Source organism: Schistocerca nitens, chromosome 5, assembly GCF_023898315.1.
Source record: "Schistocerca nitens isolate TAMUIC-IGC-003100 chromosome 5, iqSchNite1.1, whole genome shotgun sequence".
NCBI lineage: Eukaryota > Metazoa > Arthropoda > Insecta > Orthoptera > Acrididae > Schistocerca > Schistocerca nitens.
In genome coordinates, this window is record NC_064618.1 from 414926984 (window position 1) to 414949187 (window position 22204).

The window sequence follows — 22204 nt, forward strand, 5'->3', positions numbered from 1 at the left end:
CTGGCTGTGCTGTGTGCAGTCTGTGGCTAGTTTGCATTGTTGTCTGCCATTGTAGTATTGGAGAGCCGGATGTTAACAGCGGCCGGCCGCGGTGGTCTAGCGGTTCTGGCGCTGCAGTCCGGAACCGCGGGACTGCTACGGTCGCAGGTTCGAATCCTGCCACGGGCATGGGTGTGTGTGATGTCCTTAGGTTAGTTAGGTTTAAGTAGTTCTAACTTCTAGGGGACTTACGAGGTGTGGCTAGAGAAAAACCGGACTAGTACTGGTGAAACAATAAAACGAATGCAATAAGGCTGAAAGTCGCGTGGCCTGTCACGTGACTCTCGCTCCGCCTACTGCTCGAGTTTCATCTGCCTCCTGCACTCAGTCTGCCTGTGGCGTCTGTTTTAAGTAGTTGACGTTTTGTCCGTGCATCGGAAAATGTTGAGTGTACAGAAAGAACAGCGTGTTAACATCAAATTTTGTTTCAAACTAGGAAAATCTGCAAGTGAAACGTTTGTAATGTTACAACAAGTGTACGGCGATGATTGTTTATCGCGAACACAAGTGTTGAGTGGTTTAAACGATTTAAAGATGGCCGCGAAGACACCAGTGATGACACTCGCACTGGCAGACTATTGTCAGCAAAAACTGATGCAAACATTGAAAAAATCGGTAAACTTGTTCGACACTTTCCTTGTCAACTCCTGTTAACTCAGACACTGCTCTGATTGTTAAACGGCGATCTTGTCGAACAAGTTTACCGATTTTTTCAATGTTTGCATCAGTTTTTGCTGACAATGGTCTGCCAGTGCGAGTGTCATCACTGGTGTCTTCGCGGCCATCTTTAAATCGTTTAAACCACTCAAACAATTGTGTTCGCGATAAACAATCATCGCCGTACACTTTTTGTAACATTACAAACGTTTCACTTGCAGATTTTCCTAGTTTGAAACAAAATTTGATGTTAACACGCTGTTCTTTCTGTACACTCAACATTTTCCGACGCACAGACAAAACGTCAACTACTTAAAACAGACGCCACGGGCAGACTGAGTGCAGGAGGCAGATGATACTCGAGCAGTAGGCGGAGCGAAAGTCACGTGACAGGCCACGCGACTTTCAGCCTTATTGCATTCCTTTTATTGTTTCACCAGTACTAGTCCGGTTTTTTTCTAGCCACACCTCGTATGACCTAAGATGTTGAGTCCCATAGTGCTCAGAGCCATTTGAGCCATTTTGTTAACAGCGCGTAGCGTTGCGCGGTTGGAGGTGAGCCACCAGCAGTGGTGGATGTGGGGAAGTGAGAGGGCGGATTTTTGAGAGCGGATGATCTGGACATGTGTCCATCAGAGACAGTACATTTGTAAGACAGGATGTCATGAACTGCTATATATATTATGACTTTTGAACACTGTTAAGGTAAATACATCGTTTGTTCTCTATTAAAATTTTTCATTTGCTAACTATGCCTATCAGTAGTTAGTGCCTTCAGTAGTTCGAATCTTTTATTTAGGTGGCAGTAGTGGCGCTCACTGTATTGCAGTAGTTCGAGTAACGAAGATTTTTGTGAGGTAAGTGATTTGTGAAAGGTATAGTTTAATGTTAGTCAGGGCCATTCTTTTTTAGGGATTATTGAAAGTCAGATTGCGTTGCGCTAAAAAATATTGTGTGTCAGTTTAGTGTTGATCAGAATAAGTAAAGAGAGTAATGTCTGAGTACGATCAGTTTTGCTCAGCTGTTTGAAAATCAAATAATGTAAGAGGTTTATCAGCACAGTAATTCATTAATTTTTCTAAGGGGACGTTTCAACTTCCATGGTACTAGAGGGAGCTGTAGAGAGCAAAAAACTGTAGAAGAAGACAGAGGACGGAATACATCCAATTTGCCGCAGTAAACCTGTCAGTAGACTGACGACTTAGTGCATATCTGCAGGCGTCTGCCTTTAGAAGGCCCTGAATTGTAGCGTATAACATGGCGGAATCTATCATAACTACGTCGTCGGTAAGTGAGAAACTACGTGCTGTAATCGAGTTTCGAATTCGAAGAGCTCGTCAACACGTGGAGCACATACTCCATGAGAATGGCAATGCCAGACCACACATGCGAGCTGCGATATCTGCAACAATACGATGCCTTGGGTCCATTGTGATCGATTATCCCCCATACACTTCCGAATTTGCCACATCCGGTTTTCATATATTTCTGAAAGTTAAAAAACACTTTCGACGGAGTCACCTTTATAGTGATGAAGCGGCGCAAGCTGGGGTAAGGTTGTGGCTCCGTCAACAAAGTCACACATTCTACAATGACGGTCTCAGCAAATTGCTCTCTCGTTGGATGAAATGTAGTCGTCGTCAGGGGACTATGTTGAGAAATAAACATGCAGAGATGAAGAATGAAGATGTAAAATACTAGGAACATTTCTTTCTTTAAACAGCTTTAAGAGTTTTGACATAAGAAATTCGGAGGCATTACTTTTCAGCCGGTCCTCGTACGCTAACACTGAACAATTTGCGTCCGTTTTCAAAATTCTGCCAACTGAACCGATGACCATTCGTAATGTCCTTTTTCTATACACGTTCAGTATCGCCACTTAGTTCTATTTGAAAGAAAAGAAAGGAAGGAAGACTGGGTTTAGCGTTCCGTCCACATTGAGTTCATTAGAGACGGAATACAATCTCAGAATGCGTCAATGATGGGGATGGAAATCGGGCGTACCCTTTCCAAAGGAACCAACCCGGCCTTTGGCCGAAGCGATGTAGGGAAATCATCGAAAACCTAAATCAGGCTGGTGGGTGACCCGGGTTTGAGCCGTCGTCCTCCCGAACGCGAATCCAGTGTGCTAACCATTGCGCCACCTCGCTCGGTAGTCTTATTTGATATAGGTCCCAAACATTTGAGCAGTATTCTAATACGGAACTCACAATGGAATAGCTAGCAGCCTCCTTTGTTGACTGAGGTTCGTATACCAGTCCGGCAAAAGCTTTAATCTCCCAAGAGGTTTTTCATGATGGTGATTCCCACATGGCTTATTGCGCCCTGCACCCTCCACCTACCACTCCCCCGCCGGTCCCGTTCTTTTCTCATTAGTTTTATGTGTGTTTCGTGTTTCACGACATCCTATTCCTTGACAACCTTCTAAGCTGAAACTAGCATTTGCATCCATTATCTACACGTATGTATTAGATATATTCCAATCTCTGTCTTCCCCTCCAACACAATGTAAGTAATTTTCTGATGCCTCATGTCCTCTAATCCTTTCCCTTCTTGTAGTCAAGTTTTTACAAATTGTTTTCTACACAGACTCTGAGAGGAACGTACTCGTTTCTTATCTTATCACTCTATTTCATTTTCATCATCGTGGGTCACACATGACTGCTAACTTTGCGTGGTCTAGTGTGTCTAATGTGGAAGTTCACTATCGCAGAGACGATGTTTCCACGTAGTGCTCAAAGCTCTCCAAAGGTCGCACAGAGGTATGCCGTTTAGCATCCGCAGAATCACATGGGTAGATCAGTGATCGGTGGTGAGTCACATAGCCGCCCATTGGAGTGCGAGGCGTCAGAAACACGTTCTAGCTGTACTATAGATCGATACCACAATGGCTTCAGTAGCCAACGACTGAGCATTACAGAGACCTCCGACGACTTTCGACCATTCAGTACATTATATTGTAACAAATAAGCCCTCGGTCACAAATATTAAGTCAAAATTCACCTGGTTTCGACGCTACTGTGAGCGTCGTCTTCAGAATTAGACTAATTGTACTTAAACATTAGGTATATAGTACATTAATAAAATTAAAGTTTGTACTCACTCGTAAGATGCAGTACTTACAAGTCACATATTAAAAAAGATCTCGGCCGGAAAGGCGACGTCATGAACACTTGTCAGACTGCGAGCCGCTAAGGGCTGCTCGCAGTCTGACAAGTGTTCATGACGTCGCCTTTCCGGCCGAGATCTTTTTTAATATGTGACTTGTAAGTACTGCATCTTTTCGAGTGAGTACAAACTTTAATTTTATTAATGTACTATATACCTCATATTTTAGTACAGTTAGACTAATTCTGAAGACGACGCTCACAGCAGCGTCGAAACCAGGTGAATTTTGACTTAATATTTGTGACCGAGGGTTATTTGTTACAATATAATTCTGACACGGTCACTGAACCTTAGTAGCTATGTTCAAAGTTTACATTCAGTACATCATCAATAGTAAGATGAAATGGCGAATATTGTGTACTAAAACTAAGTAACTACTGCGTAAGTAAATGAAATCGAGCAGCTGTTTTTAGCACCGCTGTGCTTTGCTAGTTCCTTACCTTTGCCCGACATATCATTTCATTCAGTAATTGGCTAGAGTTTAACATGGAATTGGAATTTCAGGTGAAGAAACTCAAGTGAAATGCCAGAAGATATCTTAGAACTAACAGAGGACTGAATTTCAAACATTACGAGTATATTGCCCTACTATTTCATGGAATTATTCTATCAGTTTTTTTTTAAATAAATGATCACCCATAAGAATTCAAGATCTAATTATTATAGTCGTATCGATTCAAATATCTGAACATTTTAGTAAGCTAAATGCATGTCCTAGTACTGCTTTTACAAACGTTTAACTTTCCTGGATTGTCATTGTTAGCAGTAAATACATTTATCTGGCACAATCTCGACAGTCTTCGTTTAGTTCTTGGTATGCTGCGTGTGATACTTATTGCTAGCAAACAACGAACAAAATTACAGAGCAGTTGCTGTTATTGCACGAGTAGTTCGTACATTAAAATCTTCAACATTAGAAGAAGCGAAACATTTCACAACTCCACGTACTTTTTGTTAATTTAAATACCAGGTATCAATGTTATTTAAAATATAGAAATAAACAGCATACGTATCATCCCTACGTACTACATTCAAGTGTATTTTACGTATGATTTCGGTATTGTCACTCTTAAAATACAGGTGTGTGCAGGCAGAAACCTCGAAACGCATGACGTCTGCTGCCGTGGGTGGAAACGGATGCCTGGAAGAAAGAGGCGGAGCTACTTGTGCCCCTGACGATGGGGCCACGCCTTGGCGAGCATTATCCTTCATCAATCACGGCGCCCGCCTTTCTCCCGTGACCTCTTTGGTTTGGTGCGTTCTGTTCCGGCACACTCCTCCGCTCACCTTCTGACAGCAGATTTGTTTGCGCCGCCCGACCGTTCACTGCGTGTGCCAGTCTGTTCTGAGTATTGCCTTTCGGCCGGAAGCGTGGGAAATGCCTCGTCTGTGAGACCAGCAGAGGACGGCGTGGCATCTAACGCCGGAGCGTGCCACTCGCGAATTCGTCACAGTGTGGTGTGGCGCAGTGCCACGTGATTGCACTTGCGTCTACGGTTGGCTGTCGTTATCAGCGGCAGGAGGGGGGAGGAGGTGGGAGAGAAGGGGTGTGGCTGGCTGTGGTGGGGCGGACCGTTGGCTGCACGCCCAGTTCCGGAGCCACTCTGCCGTCTTAGCCACGCCGAATAGACGGTTTTCTAACAGCGGCTCTAACGAAGGGAAGTCAGACCGTTTGGTTCTCCCTCCAACGACACTTAAATTTTCTGGTCGAGTTGTGTAGCTAATATTTGGAAACTCCAAGTAGGACCACGCGAAATCCATTCCACCTTCCTAGGACGCATCAGTCAGCGTTTCTATTGTTCAAATTTGCACCTCTCCATCGACAACAAACCCATCCCTCTAAGCGGCTTTCTTTGTTGACGGACTACATTTCCTGAGGATTCCCCAATGAATCTCAGTTTGTCATCAGCCTTAACTGTAATTAGTTTTATCTTGTCGCTCCACTTTAAATCGATCCGAATGCATACTCCTAGATATTCGGCGGAGGTAACTGCTTCAAAAATGTTCAAATGTGTGTGAATTCCTAAGGGACCAAACTGCTTAGTTCATCGGTCCCTAGACTTACACAACTTAAATTGACTTAAACTAACTTATGAACAACACACACACCCATGCCCCTCGAACCTCCGGCGGGAGTGGTCGCGCCGTCCGTCACAGGACGCCCTAAACCGCGCGGCCACTCCGCGCCGTTGTAACTGCTTCCAATGATTGTTCTTCAATCGTGCAATCTTGCAATAACAAGTCTTTCTGTCTATGTGTGCACAATGCGATACATCTGTTGCCACTCTCTGTGCCAAGCGTTGTTCCTCTGCATTTCGCTACAATTTTCTAGCTTCGCGGCTTCTCTATATACAACAGCAAAATCCTCAAAAAGCTTCATGGAACTTCCAGTGTTGTCTACTAAGTAATTTATGTACGAGTATATACGAGTGTATACAGTCTACCACGTAATTTATATACGAGCATATAAAGTGCGAACATTAATATAACCGACAAACTCCAGGAGCTGCTTCCTGACTGGAAATGGAGGGAAAGGGGTCCTATGAACTTGTGTTCGGAAATGGAAGTTGTGGGTGAAACGACTACAAATGGTTCAAATGGCTCTGAGCACTATGGGACTTAACTTCTGAGGTCATCAATCCCCTAGAACTTAGAACTACTTAAACCTAACTAACCTAAGGACATCACACACATCCATGCCCGAGGGAGGATTCGAACCTGCGACCGTACCGGTCGCGCGGTTCCAGACTGAAGCACGTAGAACCGCTCGGCCACTACGGCCGGCGCAACGACTACAAATCCTCCCGGAACACAATACAGACCCGCATAGCATCCACGTCACAACAGGTGTTCAAAGGGGCCTCCATGGGATGCAATGCGTGCAAGATACGCACAATCGTACTCTTACACCATGTTGGCGGGAAACTTGCCGGGAGCTTGCATTAGAGTTCGTCTCAATATTCTGCAGAACGCGGTCCTCCAAGTCCGGTGTGCACTCAGTTCGTTTGTTTTTCTGAAAGGATCCATGATCACAAAAGCGCCCAAAAAGGGCTTGCAAAATTGCTACGTGGTTGGCGTCTGTGAGGGTACTTGTTTTGATATAGTCGTGCTGCCTCTCGACCGCTTCCACCTGCTTGGGCGTGCACAAACACCATCTCGGCTTATTCCCGACACAAATACCGGACTATTCTGCTGCTTAAGTGCACTGCGCCAGCCACAAGCACTACCAACACAAAGGAACACAACCCACGTGGTCAGAGGAACTGTCATTCATCAACGACACCTGCGGTGGCAACGATGCATTTCCGGACTCATGTACATAGGGCTTTTCGTCTTCCATTTCCTGTCAGGAATCCGTCCCTGCGGTTTGTCGGTAGCTATAACATTCCTTTCGGGTACGCTCGGAATTACTTTTATGTCTGTAGACTTCTGTCCACTGCGAGTGAAATGCTGTGTTTGATTGCTGGAAGCCGTTCTATCCAATCACACAGCCATCTGTCCAGACACTCTGTGACCATAATGGCACTGAAACTGATGACGACACAGTAACGGTCGAAATACGAAACATCCTTTTCCAGAACTATTTCACAGAGTAAGACCGGACTGTAGTACCTGCTTCAAATTGTTGTACGAATGACAAAATGGCCAATATAGAAATAAGTGACCAAGGGATACACAAACAACTGAAATCGATTAACAGAGTGAAGAACACTTGATCTGACGGGATACCTATACTATTGTACATACAATATGCGAAAGAACTTTCTCCTCTTCTAATTTGGTCATTAGGAGGCAATGCGAAAGTGTATGCAATGTCTTGTGGAAGTCAAGAAACGCGGCACCTACATGAGGCCTGGTATCTAACGCCTTCTGGGTTTCGTGGACCAAAAGAGCGAGCTCCGTTTCAAACGATGGTTGTTTTCGGAATCCATGTTTATTACTACAGAAGAGATTTTCGGTCTCCATAAATATCAAAAATACGCGAACAAAAACCAAACAGAAGTCAGTGATACAGGCCTACAGTTTTTGTGCCTCTGTTCGACGACCATTCTTGAAAACGGGAATGAGTGCGTTTCTTTTCCAATCATCAGAAACACTTCGCTCCCACATACCTACGGTACACTGCTGCTAGAAGAGGACCAAGTTCTATCACTCTCTCCATGTACAATATTATTGGTATCCCGTTAGGTTCAGTGCTGTTTTGACCGATTTCAGTTGATTTTTCTACCCATAGTCACTTATTTAGATATTAGCAATTTTGTACTTCGCACAACGGTTTAAAGCGGGTACTATAGTCCGATCTTACTCTGTGAAACAGTTTTGGAAAACGATGTTTAGTGTTTGGGCCTTTTATGTGTTGTCGTCAGTTTGAATGCCATTACAATTAGGAGCATCCGGACAGATAGTTTCGATCCGTTTTTAGTTTAAACATAAAGCCACAGCTTCTCAGGCTTTTCTGTCACGGCGGTAGACAGAATTTTAATTTCGAGCCGCCCGTAGTGGCCGAGCGGTTCTAGTCGCTTCAGTCTGGAACCGCTCGACCGCTACGATCGCTGGTTCGAATCCTGCCTTGGGCATGGACGTGTGTGATGGCTTTAGGTTAATTAGGTTTAAGTAGTTCTGAGTTCTAGGGGACTGATGACCTCAGAAGTTAAGTCACATAGTGCTCCGAGCCATTTGAACCATTTAATTTCGAATTCGTTGAAGGCTTCACAAACACTGTACGTACACTTATGGCCCCGTTTACTTTTTGTTTGTTTGTGAGGCTGCTCATGCTAATCGCTCTGCCCAAAGAAAAGACGAGATGACAGAACAAAATGAAAACGAGTACGTATCACAGAGGCAGGGCGCGACTTTTATTACTTTAACAAAATGAAACTGCTCATACATTTCCATAGTTAGCGGTACATCAAACTTTATTGAAATGGGTGGGGTAAGTGTGCTACCTTACGTGTCAGACTCCAGTTATTTCTGTTATTCCCGATATATTCTTGTTCTCATTTAGAATCAAGTGGGCGAATTAATCTTAAAATGTAGCAGAAACTATTGTACAGGATGAGAGTCAGGCATAAAACGGCTGCATGTGTTTAACGTTTCATGCGCGACGGTTTTTACTATTAATTGTGATACATCTGACGAACAAACTTTAATGCCAGTAGTTTACTGATGAGGTTTTGAGGCTCGAAGCTCCTCAGGGTCTGTCATTTCTGGAGGAGGCAGTTCAGGAAATAAGACGGATGATGACACCATTCCTGTTGATACTTCGAAACGTCCCCTTTGAAAAATTATACGTGACTGCTTAAACTGACACACAATATTTTTTAGCGCAACGCAATCTGACTTTCAGTAATCCCTACAAAAGAATGGCCCTGACTAACATTAACCTATACCTTTCACAAATCACTTACCTCACAAAAATCTTCGTTACTCGAACTACTGCAATACAGTGAGCGCCACTACTGCCAGCTAAATAAAAGATTCAAACTACGGAAGGCACTAACTACTGATAGGCATAGTTAGCAAATGAAAAATTTTAATAGAGAACAAACGATGTATTTACCTTCATAGTCATAATATATATAGCAGTTCATGACATCCAGTCTTACAAATTTCAAAACTCCGCCATCTCTCTCCCCACATCCACCACTGCTGGCGGCTCACCTCCAACTGCGCAACGCTACGCGCTGTTAACAGCCAACTGCCGCTGCCCAACACTACAATGGCAGACAACAATGCAAACTAGACACAGACTGCACACAGCACAGCCAGTGATTTTCATACAGAGCGCTACGTAACGTTGCCAATAAGGAAACATAAACAGCCTACTTACAACTTTTTTACTTCGTTCTAGTAGTCGAATAAGTTGCTTTTTAGGGTTCCGTGTCTCAGTTGGTAAAAATGCAATCCTGGTCCGTCTATCGTTTCGTCTGCTAAGACTCCTTTTTTCTCGGGAACGGGAGGAAGTATCAAGATGAAATTTATGTCAGATACGGTCTCTTGGCGGTGTTAAAAATTTAGGCTTCTAAGTTAGTGCAATGTAGAGATACCACCATTTGTGTTACGTGTTTTGATACTCGCTAGCTCACTCACCAAAAGCTTTGTGTGATCTACAAACATAATTAAGTATGTACGAGCCGGCCTCTGCGGCCGAGCGGTTCTAGGCGCTTCAGTCCAGAACCGCGCTGCTGCTACGGTCGCAAGTTCGAATCCTGCCTCGGGCAAGGGTATGTGTGATGTTGTTAGGTTAGTTAGGTTTAAGTAGTTCTAAGTTCTAGGGGTACTGATGACCTCAGATGTTAAGTCACATAGTGCTCAGAGCCATTTGAGCCAAGTATGTACGGAGCCTTCAGTGCGCAAGGTCTACTCGCACTTGTCTGGTTTCCTCATGGTCTATTTTGTGTGTGGTAGTCTATTAATTCACTTCCTAGTCAGTCCACATCCGCGGTTTGTGTAGGCGCACTGAGCCCGGGTCGGATTCACTCGGCCGATTAACTATGAGGGTTGGTGTGTGTGCCGGCCTGGTTGCGGTTGTTCATTGGTTTTCCTACATCGAACTAGGTGAATACTGCGTTAGCTCCCACTCCCTCCTCACAAGGGAACCTCCCCATCGCACCCCCCTCAGATTTAGTTATACGTTGGCACAGTGGATAGGCCTTGAAAAACTGAACACAGATCAATCGAGAAAACAGGAAGAAGTTGTGTGGAACTATGAAAAAAATTAGTGAAATATACAAACTGAGTAGTCCATCCCAAGATAGGCAATATCAAGGAGTATAAGAACTCAGGAGCGCCGTGGTCCCGTGGTTAGCGTGAGTAACTGCAGAACGAGAGGTCCTTGGTTCAAGTCTTTCTTCGACTGAAAATTTTACTTTCTTTATTTTCGCAAAGTTATGATTTGTTCGTTCGTTCATTGACGTTTCTGTTCACTGCAATACGTTTAGTGTCTATGTTTTGCGACCGCACCGCAAAACCGTGCGATTAGTAGACGAAAGGACGTGTCTCTCCAATGGGAACCGAAAACATTTGATCGCAAGGTCATAGGTCAACAGATTCCTCCACGGAAAAACACGTCTGATATATAATATACGACACTGGTGACGGCATGTGCGTCACATGACAGGAATATGTTGTCGACCCACCTAACTTGTACACTTAGTGAATGGGTAAAAAGATTCTTCTACCTTGTCCGATTTAGGTTTTCTTGTGGATGTGATAATCACTCCCAAAAAAGTGATGAAAACATAAGAGTTTGTCACATAAACAGAAAATGAAAAAATAAACTTTTCACTCGAGGGAAGACTTGAACCTAGGACCTCTCGTTCCGTAGCTGCTTTCGCTAACCACGGGACCACGGCGCCTCTTGACTCCCAGTGTCCTTGATGTTGCATATGTTGACATGGACTACTCACTTTGTATATTTTACTAATTTTTTTCATAGTTCCACACAACTTCTTCCTGTTTTCTCGATTGATCTGTGTTCAGTTTTTCAAGGCCTATCCACTGTGCCAACTTATAACTAAATCTGAGGGGGGTGCGATGGGGAGGTTCCCTTGTCAGTTACTCTATTCACAAACATTTAGAAAAACTTCACGTACTTTCACATACGGTAACACTAGATGCGGACAAATGGGTTGCAGAAATTCCATCGCTGTGGGAACAGGTCGCAACAGGAAGGGCATCCGTCTCCGATCCACCACTAACTTCGCCAAATCCAAAAAATAACATGTCGACCCCATGAAGATATGGGACACAGTCCAGGAAAAAGTAGAAGAAAGAGAAATAGGAGAGCTAATTACAGCATCCGTTGTAGATACCGCTAATTATGAATATAATAAAGGAGGGACAGTACTTACAATGGGACCAAAAAGCATTTGGATTTTTGTAATATTTTATATTTATGATACGCGAGTTGAGAACTCAAGTATCAATCAGTCAAAGCATTTAAATGCAGCTCTCAAAAATTTCTCGAGAAAATCGAAGCGTCTTTAAGACCCTAAAGTTAAGCCGAGTATGGCGCGCGCCGCTAACCTGTGATCTTGTTCAGAGCGCGCACTGTAATCGAGTACAGTTCGCTGTCCTGGTGCGGGTGGCGCTCCGGTGGCGATTTGCTGTGACGTCGCTGGCGTGTGTTTTCGGTGGCCGGCAGAAAGCGAGAGGGTAGTTGGTTTTCATGGGACTGGACGGAACGTGAATTTCGCTCTGCCCGACCTGCTAGCGACTAGCGCTAAGGTTGTGCCTCGCAATATGAGCAGAGTGGTCTGGGGCGGAGGCGACTCGCCGCTGTGCTGGCCATGCGATGGGGATTAATTGGAGTCGGCGTACTTGTTCTTTCTGCCTGTCTGATGTGGAGGTCCGGTGGGGTCCTGTGATACTCGGGCCCGGAGACAACTAGTTGCTGAATTTTGGAGTCAGGTTAGAGTGTGGGCTCGGTTGGCTCTTCAGATTTTCCCATGCAAGCTCCAGCAGCGGTTTCTGAACTTTTCTGATGTGGGACGGTGTTGTTGGAACTTTTTGCTGTGTGTGTGGCTCGTTACGATATTTGTTGGTACTAATTTATTTGCTCAACTGGAGTCCTGCCCGTAGTTGCGTTCATATATGGTGCATTTGGCAGTCGGTGTTTTAGGTAAAGTCTCCCTAAGACGGGCGGTTTTGTACAGTATATACATAGTGAATTACTGCTGCTTGGTATATGTGGTCTTTTGGGACCTGAACAACACGATCTAGTCAATTTGGTTGTTTAAAAGCATTTAGTGGTATGTTCTGTATTTTTTATTGTGTTATTATTAACTTGGTGGAATAGTCGCGTTTGGTGTCGTTAAGGCACTTCTAAGACTGTGGTTTGACTATTCATGTTCGCTTGGTATTTTATTGTTTCGTTGTGGGAAGCGAGAATTGTTTGAGATTTGCGTGTGTTGGCTTCCGGTACTTATTAAGAGCGCCCGAGTTAACGGCGCTGTGGTTATCATGTGCTGTCGGGATGTTATACTGTATTTTGAATTTTATCTTGTGTTGATATTATCTGTCGTGTGTTACAGAACATAACCAAGGTGCGTAAGTGTTTATGGTGCAGTTGTGGGAGGCATGTCGGGGAGCTCTCAGTGGTTTATTTCGGGGACCGTTTCTAGTGGGAAGACTACGAAGTGCTGAGAGCTCGCTCTTCTGTGATTGCGTTGGGAGTTGCCCGCGCCGTTTGGTTGTATCAAATTATTTTATTATATTTATTGGTTGGGTGTTGCGTTTCTTTCATTTTATGGTGACAAGCGCCATTATCTTAAAGTTTTTTATATAAATAATTTTAAATTTTAATTCCAAGTTAATTTATTATTGGATTTTGTCTTTTGGATAAACTCTAAAAACACTATTGTAAAAGGTTCCTGATTTTATGGTGGCAAGCTGCCGTTATTGTTTTTCAAAGCTCACTCTTTAATCGTTTGTTAAGTTTTGTAAGTTATATGAATTTGTTATTTAAAGGAGTTTATTATTGGTAATTTAATAAATTGTATACAGAGTATGCTGTTTGGATATTATTGGGTGGAACTCCTTGGATAGTTGTCCTATAAGAATGCACATTTCAGTCGAGTTTTTCTATGGGCACAGTGGCTCTGTGATACAATGCGTGCATGCCATTTGGGGGCGGGGGCCAGGGGCCGGGGGCAAGGGTGGGGGGGAAGGGGGGCAAGGGTTCGATCCCTGACAAATTCAAATTTTTGTTTCATAAGTATTTCCGTGCACCAATAAGCTCTTAATGACTGAATAAAGTCAGCAGTCCTCGAGAGAGGGAATCAGTGGATCACTAGTTCGAGTCTCGTTTCGGTCACTATTTGTGTCGTTCTTTTTTCGTTCAGTTCAAATACCTAGGCACCTTAAACATGAAGTTCATCAAATGAATGCTAATTACCATATATCAGTCACTTTTTAGGAAAAATCCATATATTCCTACTCTAGTTACTTACTGCACACAGATGTCCAATTTCATTTTGGCCTAGGGACGGGAAAAACCGACAAATGAAAATCAATACCGCTATTTTATTTTTTAATAACTAGCATTTATTGATATTTGTTTGGCCTCGGTCATTACAGCTTTTTCATTTTTTATTAATAACTGGGTAAAAAACATGTTGATTTGCCGTGGTAGTAATGATAAAATTTTGCATTTTTTTAGTAAAACGCTTTCTTAGAAAATCGAGTAAAATTTCCAATGCTTTGAAGTGTTGGGTTATAATGGAAATGTGGTAAAGCGATCAGCACTGTTTTAATAACAACGCCTACAGTTAGAAACTAGCAACAAACACATGACATAAGAATCGGTACAGTATTGCAAAGAGAATAACAAACCTATTGCCGTGTGTCGTGGCCTATTAGACGGTATGTAAGCATGTGGGATGTGCAACATTTTCCCGAACCTTGTCTGTGCAGTAGTTTCCCACTGTCGCCGTTGGACATCGGTTGTATTGTAGAATGGCATATTGTCTATTTTTGAAGTATTTTACAAAGTGTGGTGTCGGTTAAGTATACTGTTTCGCTTACTTTACAGGATTGAAACACGGAGGACGCAGAACAAACTTGCGACATCGGATTAGGAACAAAAACATCCACGTGTTCCTTGAAAGAAAAGGTAAATTATATTGTTACATCTGTAATTTTCTTGAGGTACTCTAAACTTGGGATAATAACTGAACCTTAAATATTCTGCTGCTTCAGGGTGAAGAGCAGATACGCTTCTAAAGTGACGATGGAGGAATGTAATCAACTTGCCACCTTTCGCTCTCGCTGTCGCCATTGCCATCTCGTTTGCCCATCCCGTATCAGCCGTTATCTCCTAATATTTCACCTTAGAATTTCCCAGTCTCTGTTGAAAATCTACGTTTATTATTGGGAGATATAATAATAAAAAAACCGTAAATGTTTCAAAATTTTAAACATGGCTGAAGCAGCAACTGTTAGAAATCTTCATCAGAACGTATATTTAGATATACCGAAACCGTGGTCAAGGATTTCAATAAATCCTGCAACTGTTTGGCTGTTACCATTTACCGCGAAACCGTAAATGGGTTATTTAAAAAAAACGTTTGTTTTGAGCCACTTTATCAGTCAGGTTAAACTGAAGGCGCAAAGAACCGATGTAACCGAAAACCGGTTGTTTCAGCGATAGAACCCATCTCTAATTTCATTGCACGTACAAGTTCTTAATTATTCATCTTTTACAAAAGATTCTTAATGAAAATCCTTTAAATTAAAAAAAAACCTTCGGAATTAATTTTTTACTTATTTATGAATAAAACTTTATGGAAATTCGACTAGCACACTCCAATAGTACGAGGGCTGGGACTCGAACCCTCGTCGCACACGTTGCAGACGAGCATTCTACCACACAGTCACGCAGGCCACCATAAAGACGACCCTGTTTTAGAGCGTTAAATTCGTTCGGAAAAGTTCAAAATCGATTTTCTCGAGAATTTTTGTGAGTTATATGTATGTATCGCATATATCCTATTGTTGTGAGATCTCCTTGTTTGTATAACCCATTACTCTGCTGGTTGATCTGTCAGACAAATGAGGCAGGTGCCTGTGAATGAGAAGAGAGGCGGAATGCCTTTGGGAACTGCCTGACCGTCACGGCGGATTTGCCGCCTGAGCAGGCATTTGGCACTGCCGCCGCCATTGTCTGCGGACTTACCGGCGGATTTAAAAGGGGCGCCGGCTGCTGCGAAAACGCCCGCCTGTCTGCGGCTGCAAGAAGTCGCGCAAGTAAGAGGCGGCGGCTCCGCGCCACACCGATTCTGGGAAAGCACGCAGCCTCAGCGCCGCACGGCACGGAGCGGTTCACAGGCAGCGGCCACGCCTGTGGGCAGGCAGTTACCGCTGAAACAACCCGTTTTCGGGTATATCTACTTTTTTTTTTCAAACGCCAACTTAATCTGACTGTTAAAATCGCTCAAATTAAACGGTATCTGAAACAACCAATTTTGAGTTCTTCGTTCCTATTACACGACCAACCAGAAGATTATGACCACCTACCTAATAGCGGCACGTCCACCTTTGGCACGAATAACAGCGGTGACTCGTCTTAGCATGGTAGCAATGGGGCACTAGTAGGCCACTGGAGGGAGCTGGTACCACATCTACACACACAAGTCACCTAATGTCCATAAATTCTGGGGAGGGCGGGAAGCGGGGGGGGGGGGGGGGGGGTGAGGATGAGCTCTGAGACCACGTTCAATCACATCCCAGATGTGTTCGATCTGACCAGTTGGGGGGGCAGCACATCAACTGTAACTCGCTACTGCTTTCCTCGAACCACTCCATCACACTCCTGACCATGGGAAAAAGCGCATTATCTTGTTGAAAAACGCCGTTCCCGTCTGGAAACATGACCGTCATTAAGGGGTGTACGTGGTCTGCAACCAGTATACTATACCCCTTGTTATGCCTTGTACGAGCTCCACTGGACGCTTGGTAGGCCAAGTGAACGTTCACCAGAGCAGTAAAGGTGCCAAGGAGCTGTTCCCCTGAAAGACGACGGATTAGCGCCTCCTATCGGTACGACGAATAAGGTATCGGGATTCAGCAGACCACGTAACGCTCTGCCATTGCGCCACGTCCAGTGCCGATGATCACGTGTCCATTTCAGTTCAAAAATGGTTCAAATGGCTCTGAGCACTATGGGACTCAACATCTGAGGTCATCAGTCCCCTAGAACTTAGAAATACTTAAACCTAACTAACCTAAGGACATCACACACATCCATGCCAGAGGCAGGATTCGAACCTGCGACCGTAGCAGTCTCGCGGTTCCGGACTGAAGCGCCTAGAACCGCACGGCCACCGCGGCCGGCCCCATTTCAGTCATAGTTACTGGTGTTAACATTGGCACATGCATGGGTCGTCAACTGCAGAGGCCCATCGTTAGGAATGTTCTTTGCACTGTGTGTTCAGGCACACTTGTAGTCATCTTGTAAGTAGGCTGTTTAGGTTTTTTTATTGGCAACGTTACGTAGCGGTCTGTGTGAGAATCACTGGCTGTGCTGTGTGCAGTCTGTGGCTGTTTTGCATTGTTGTAATACTCGCCATTGTAGTGTTAGGCAGCTGGCTGTGAACAGCGCGTAGCGTTGCGCAGTTGGAGGTGAGCCGCCAGCAGTGGTGGATGTGGGGAGAGAGATGGCGGAGTTTTGAAATTTGTCTTGAACTGCTATATATATATATATGATGATATCAAGGTAAATACATTGTTTGTTCTCTATTAATATCTTTCATTTGCTAACTATCCCTATCAGTAGTTAGTGCCTTCCATAGTTTGAATCTTTTATTTAGGTGGCAGTAGTGGCGCTGGCTGTATTGCAGTAGGGGGAGTAACCAAGATTTTTGTGAGGTAAGTGATTTGTGAAAAGTACAGGTTAATGTTAGTCAGGGCCGTTCTCTTGTAGAGATTATTGAAAGTCAGATTGCGTTGCGCTAAAAATATTGTGCGTCAGTTCAAGCACAGTCGTGTATAATTTTTCAAAGGGGACGTTTCATATGTCGACCCTTAGTCTAGGATACCTCACTGGAATGTTCTGATTTTTTTTTCTTGTAGTTTGTGTAATTAGTGTAGATTTTGTTTATTGCTAGCGCGTAATTGTAGAGAGAATCTCCTTTGTAGTTGCAGTCTTTCGTTGTTGTACAGTAAAACAGGTGTGGCATGCATGTAGATTTGCACCAAGTATTTCGCAGCTGCAATTAACTAGATATTATTTTCAGTGTTATGTTAATGTGTTCTCTTATTTTTGCTCTTCAAATTGTGTTTTTCTGTGCTGTCGTGTGAAATACTGTGACAATAATGGCGTGTGAAAAACGTAATACTAGGGTCCAAAGTAAACTGAGAAATGACAGTGAAAACGAAAGCAGTGTGTTAGCGCCACCGAGTAATGAATTAACTGTTGTTCAAAGTAGTAATTTGGTAACTGTGCATAGGGAAATGGAGCGGGCGGCAAACAATGGCGTAGGCAGTGAAACAATTATTGAGCAGGGAAGCATTATCGATCGATCGGTCGGCAATAGCTCGGCTCAGGAATCCGAAATGACACGACACGATCTCGCAAATACTGTAGATTCAGGTTTTGGATCCTCACCGTTTTCTCAAATAAGTCAAGACACATTTTCTGCTTGTCAAAATGTGAATGTTTCCGGTGCAAATTCACTGCTGAAAAGCACTGAGGAACATGTTCCAGACACCAGTGCATTGTTATTACAATTAATACAACAAATGGGACAAACACAACAAAAGCTTCAAAAGTTAGACACAATGGAACAAAATCTTCGAAAGTTAGACACAGTGGAACAATACCAGAGACAAACACAGCAACAGTTAGACGCAATGGAACAAAATCTTCAAAAGTTAGACTCATTGGAGCAAACTCTTGAACAAACACGTGAGGATTTAACTACTGAGTTACATCACATTGAATCGAAATGTCAAAAAGTCTGTAATGACGTAAAAACACAAATTTGTGAGCATTTCCAACCTATTTTTCGCGTCATGAAAATGCACTACAGAATCATGAAGCAGCCATAAAGGAACTGCAAACTACTGTTCATGAAAATCATGAGACCTTGCAAGCTAAATTTGACTCAGTTGCATCTACCGATTCGGTTACGCAACTTGCAAAAACTCAGGAAAACTTGAAGGACACAGTAGATTCGATTTCAACACAAATGGACACTCTGAAACTTGGTTCAGAAAAACACACTGAGGAAATGTGTTCACTATTGGAGAAAGTAGCCGAACTTTCGGATCAGGTCACTAACTTATCTACAAAGGTAGATGATGATCTGAATGACACAAGACCTGTAGCCTTCACTGACACAGAAGAGTATGAACAAATTAGAAAATTCAAACAAAATCAAATTCAAATCAATACACAGTACAAAAGACAAAATCCGGGAAGTACAAGATCAGTTGACGCAGGTAATACAAGAATTACATATTTCAGAGGACACTCGCGCATCAATACGGGAACAGGGACATAGAAATACGGAACAGCCGGAAAATAATAACACAGCGCATTTCGGAAATTATGAAAGAAATTGGCAATGTGCACCGAATTTTGAGACTGAACCGCCGACACGACGTAACAATGACCGACATGCGACTCTCCAGCACGATGATTTTGACTATAAGCTGTTCATTACTACACGTAAATTCAAAACGTTTAAGAATTCTGCCAACGACATTCATCCACAAGCGTGGCTTCATCAATTCTCTCATTGTTTTCCTCCCAACTGGTCATTAGAGCACAGATTAGAATTTATGTGTGGCTATTTAGAGAATGAACCAGCTGTAAGAATGCGATCGGTCATTCACGATTGCCACAGTGAAGGAGAATTTTACCATGCCTTCCTCTCAGCATATTGGTCTCAAGCCACACAAGACCGAGTAAAACATAGCATCATAATGATGAAACGTTTCGAACAATCTAAATTTTCCAGTCTTGTGAAATATTTTGAAGACATGTTACACAAGAATCTGTATCTTTCAAACCCATACAGCCCCTCAGAACTCATCCGCATTTGCTTAATCAAACTGCCTGAACATTTACGACATATTATTTTGGCAGGACGTTGCAAAGACGACACTGAAGCTTTTCAAGGACTCTTACAAGAACTGGAAAGTGACACTGACAATCACGGAACGCACGAGCACAACAATTACAGATTACATCCGTCGCAATTCCGCGATGAAAGAAATAATAACTGGACACGACAAGGCTATTCTTACAACGTAAATCGTGACCAAAACAGACACCAGCCATATGACAACCACTGGCAGAGTAATAGTTACAGAGAAAGATCGCATTTTCGTAGTAATGAATGTGACAGAGACAACCACAGAAACAGACAATATGGTAACCAGAACTATTATTATCAAGGGAGACAGAATAATTTCAGACGCAACGGTCCAGCGCGCAGGTACAATTCAGGAAGAAATTCTCCACCACATGACCGACAAGAAAGAAATTATGAAATCTACCGACATGACGACAGAAGAGATAATCATAACGACAGACGTGAATTTCATCAGAACTGGCGGGATTCTAACAGAGCTGGGCCCTCTCTGCAAGGCGAATTTGTAGAAGTTAGGTCTCCTAATCCCAATAACGACGCACGCCAACAAAGAGACAGACAATGACTCGCACCGCAGGCAGCCGCTTGCGCCGGCTGGCCCAGAGAAAAATAACATAGACGCTAACCTTGAGAAAAATTCCACTATTCTTTACCGACGTATACCACATGATAATTGCATTCAAGTTCAAACTCTGAGTACTATGAAGAGTAAAGGATTGCACCACACTTCACATGTAAAACCTTTTATTGAAAGATAATCTGCTTTTTAACTTTGTCTTTGCCATATAACTTTTCACTTTACATTGCTAGTAAGCTTTGTCAGACTTAGAATCTGTTAACATACAACAATGTTTGAAGTTAAATATCCAATCAAGAACCAAGATAACTTATTTAAACAGAAATTACGAATGCATTGTTATTGTGAACAGACGACACAGTGTTATTGTGCGTGTGCATTCTTGCTTGTTTGTTGCTCGATTACGTAACGACTATAAGGCTCACATACTTAGAACATTTACCAGTACTGTTAATGAGATTTTAATGCAACATTTTGGTTTATTTGAAAATACATTCTGAAATTAAAGTGCTTTCTGAGAGAAACCAGATGACACAGAGGTTAGTTTATGTGACAACTACACGGTTTTATCACGACGCTACTAATGAGTGACAATTTACAATGTTGCTTTTGCGGTGTATCTGTTTTATATCTGCACAGCTTTCTGAATTCTTCTGGAAAGAAAAACATGTTTTAGTAGTAACTCTTGTGGTATAGCAACAATGAGACAGCCTTTTTTGTGGTACAACAATACATTACAGTACAGTAGTTTCTTCATCACAACAATAAGCGTAATAACTACGATATCTATACACAAAGCATTTCACTTTTGTTTATCATGAGGTAAGTACATTGACTTCTGCAGAACTTAGCTTTTGGAGGACGATAAATACGAGACTTCCACAGAGATTATCTTACAACATGACGCACAGTTTAGCGCTACAGTACACGTATTTGAGTGATTAATTTCGCACTTAAAACATTTTTTTAGGATATTTGAAGTGCAATGATACAAGGGTTTTCCGTGATACATTTCATTCCATTGCTGTAATCTGTAACACCTGAGGGTATAATTACATTAATCCTCAGGGGGGTACACGCTTACTTTGTGTATCATGTGTTTGGCAAGCACAAGGGGCCCTAGCTAATATGGTATTTGCTTATACAACTTTACACATCAGTACCATATTTCTCTAAGACAGAATTACACAGCTATTTGATCATTTAACTGGGAGATACAAACATTTTTTTTCTACGTCAGTGACAGATGTTTACGCAATTACACAGCTGGATAACTTCAAACTTATGAAATTGTATTTTGTCTGTACTGTGTGAACCCTTCATATTTTTTCAGAACCATTGTGATACTATGAGAGCTTTGAATGATGTATTTGGTATGAGATCATGATTTTTAAGGTACGTTTGAGGTAGATGATACTATTGAAATGAGCAGAGAATATTTTTTAGGGTTTGAAATTATTGCAGAAAGCTACGACGTTTTTGAGATTTGACTGATGTGTATGATGTTATTTTTACGACGACGATGTGTATTATGCTGTTGAGGTATGTTTATGATCAATAAGCTGATGCTATATAAGGAATGTGATTACGTGTTTATATGCATATGAATAATGAATAGAAGTTAGGGACTATGGTTTGTGAAAAAGGTTGTTGGAAACCAAGAATCATACTTTAAGAGTTATGAAATGTGTGTATATGCGTGAATGTATCACAATGCTGGCGACAATTTTTTGGACGCTGTTATATTTATAGGATTTTGTTTCTACAGATTTGTAACCCAAATTCTTGACCTGTGAAATATTTTTATATGAGACTGTCACTGTAGCGGAAACTGGTGTCGTAAATATTTCGGTAAGAAAGTTCAGTGACCACCTGCACGTAATGCGTCGTGGGCTCCCAGCTGAGCGGCCAGGTGTGCCAGACGCCTGGAGAAAAAGCCATTATTGCGAGCCCTTTTCAGCGGCACAGGTAGAAAAAAAAAGGGAGGCCATTATCCTCGCTATTGACATTCCTTTGTAGAAAGCATCGTAAATACGACACGCTAATAATAACTTGGAAACATTCTTACATCTGCACACCTGATTAGGACAAGTGTCTATCTACGAGAATTGAGAGAATTTCTACTAACTTATGAAATGCCTCATGACTACTGAATGATTATTTT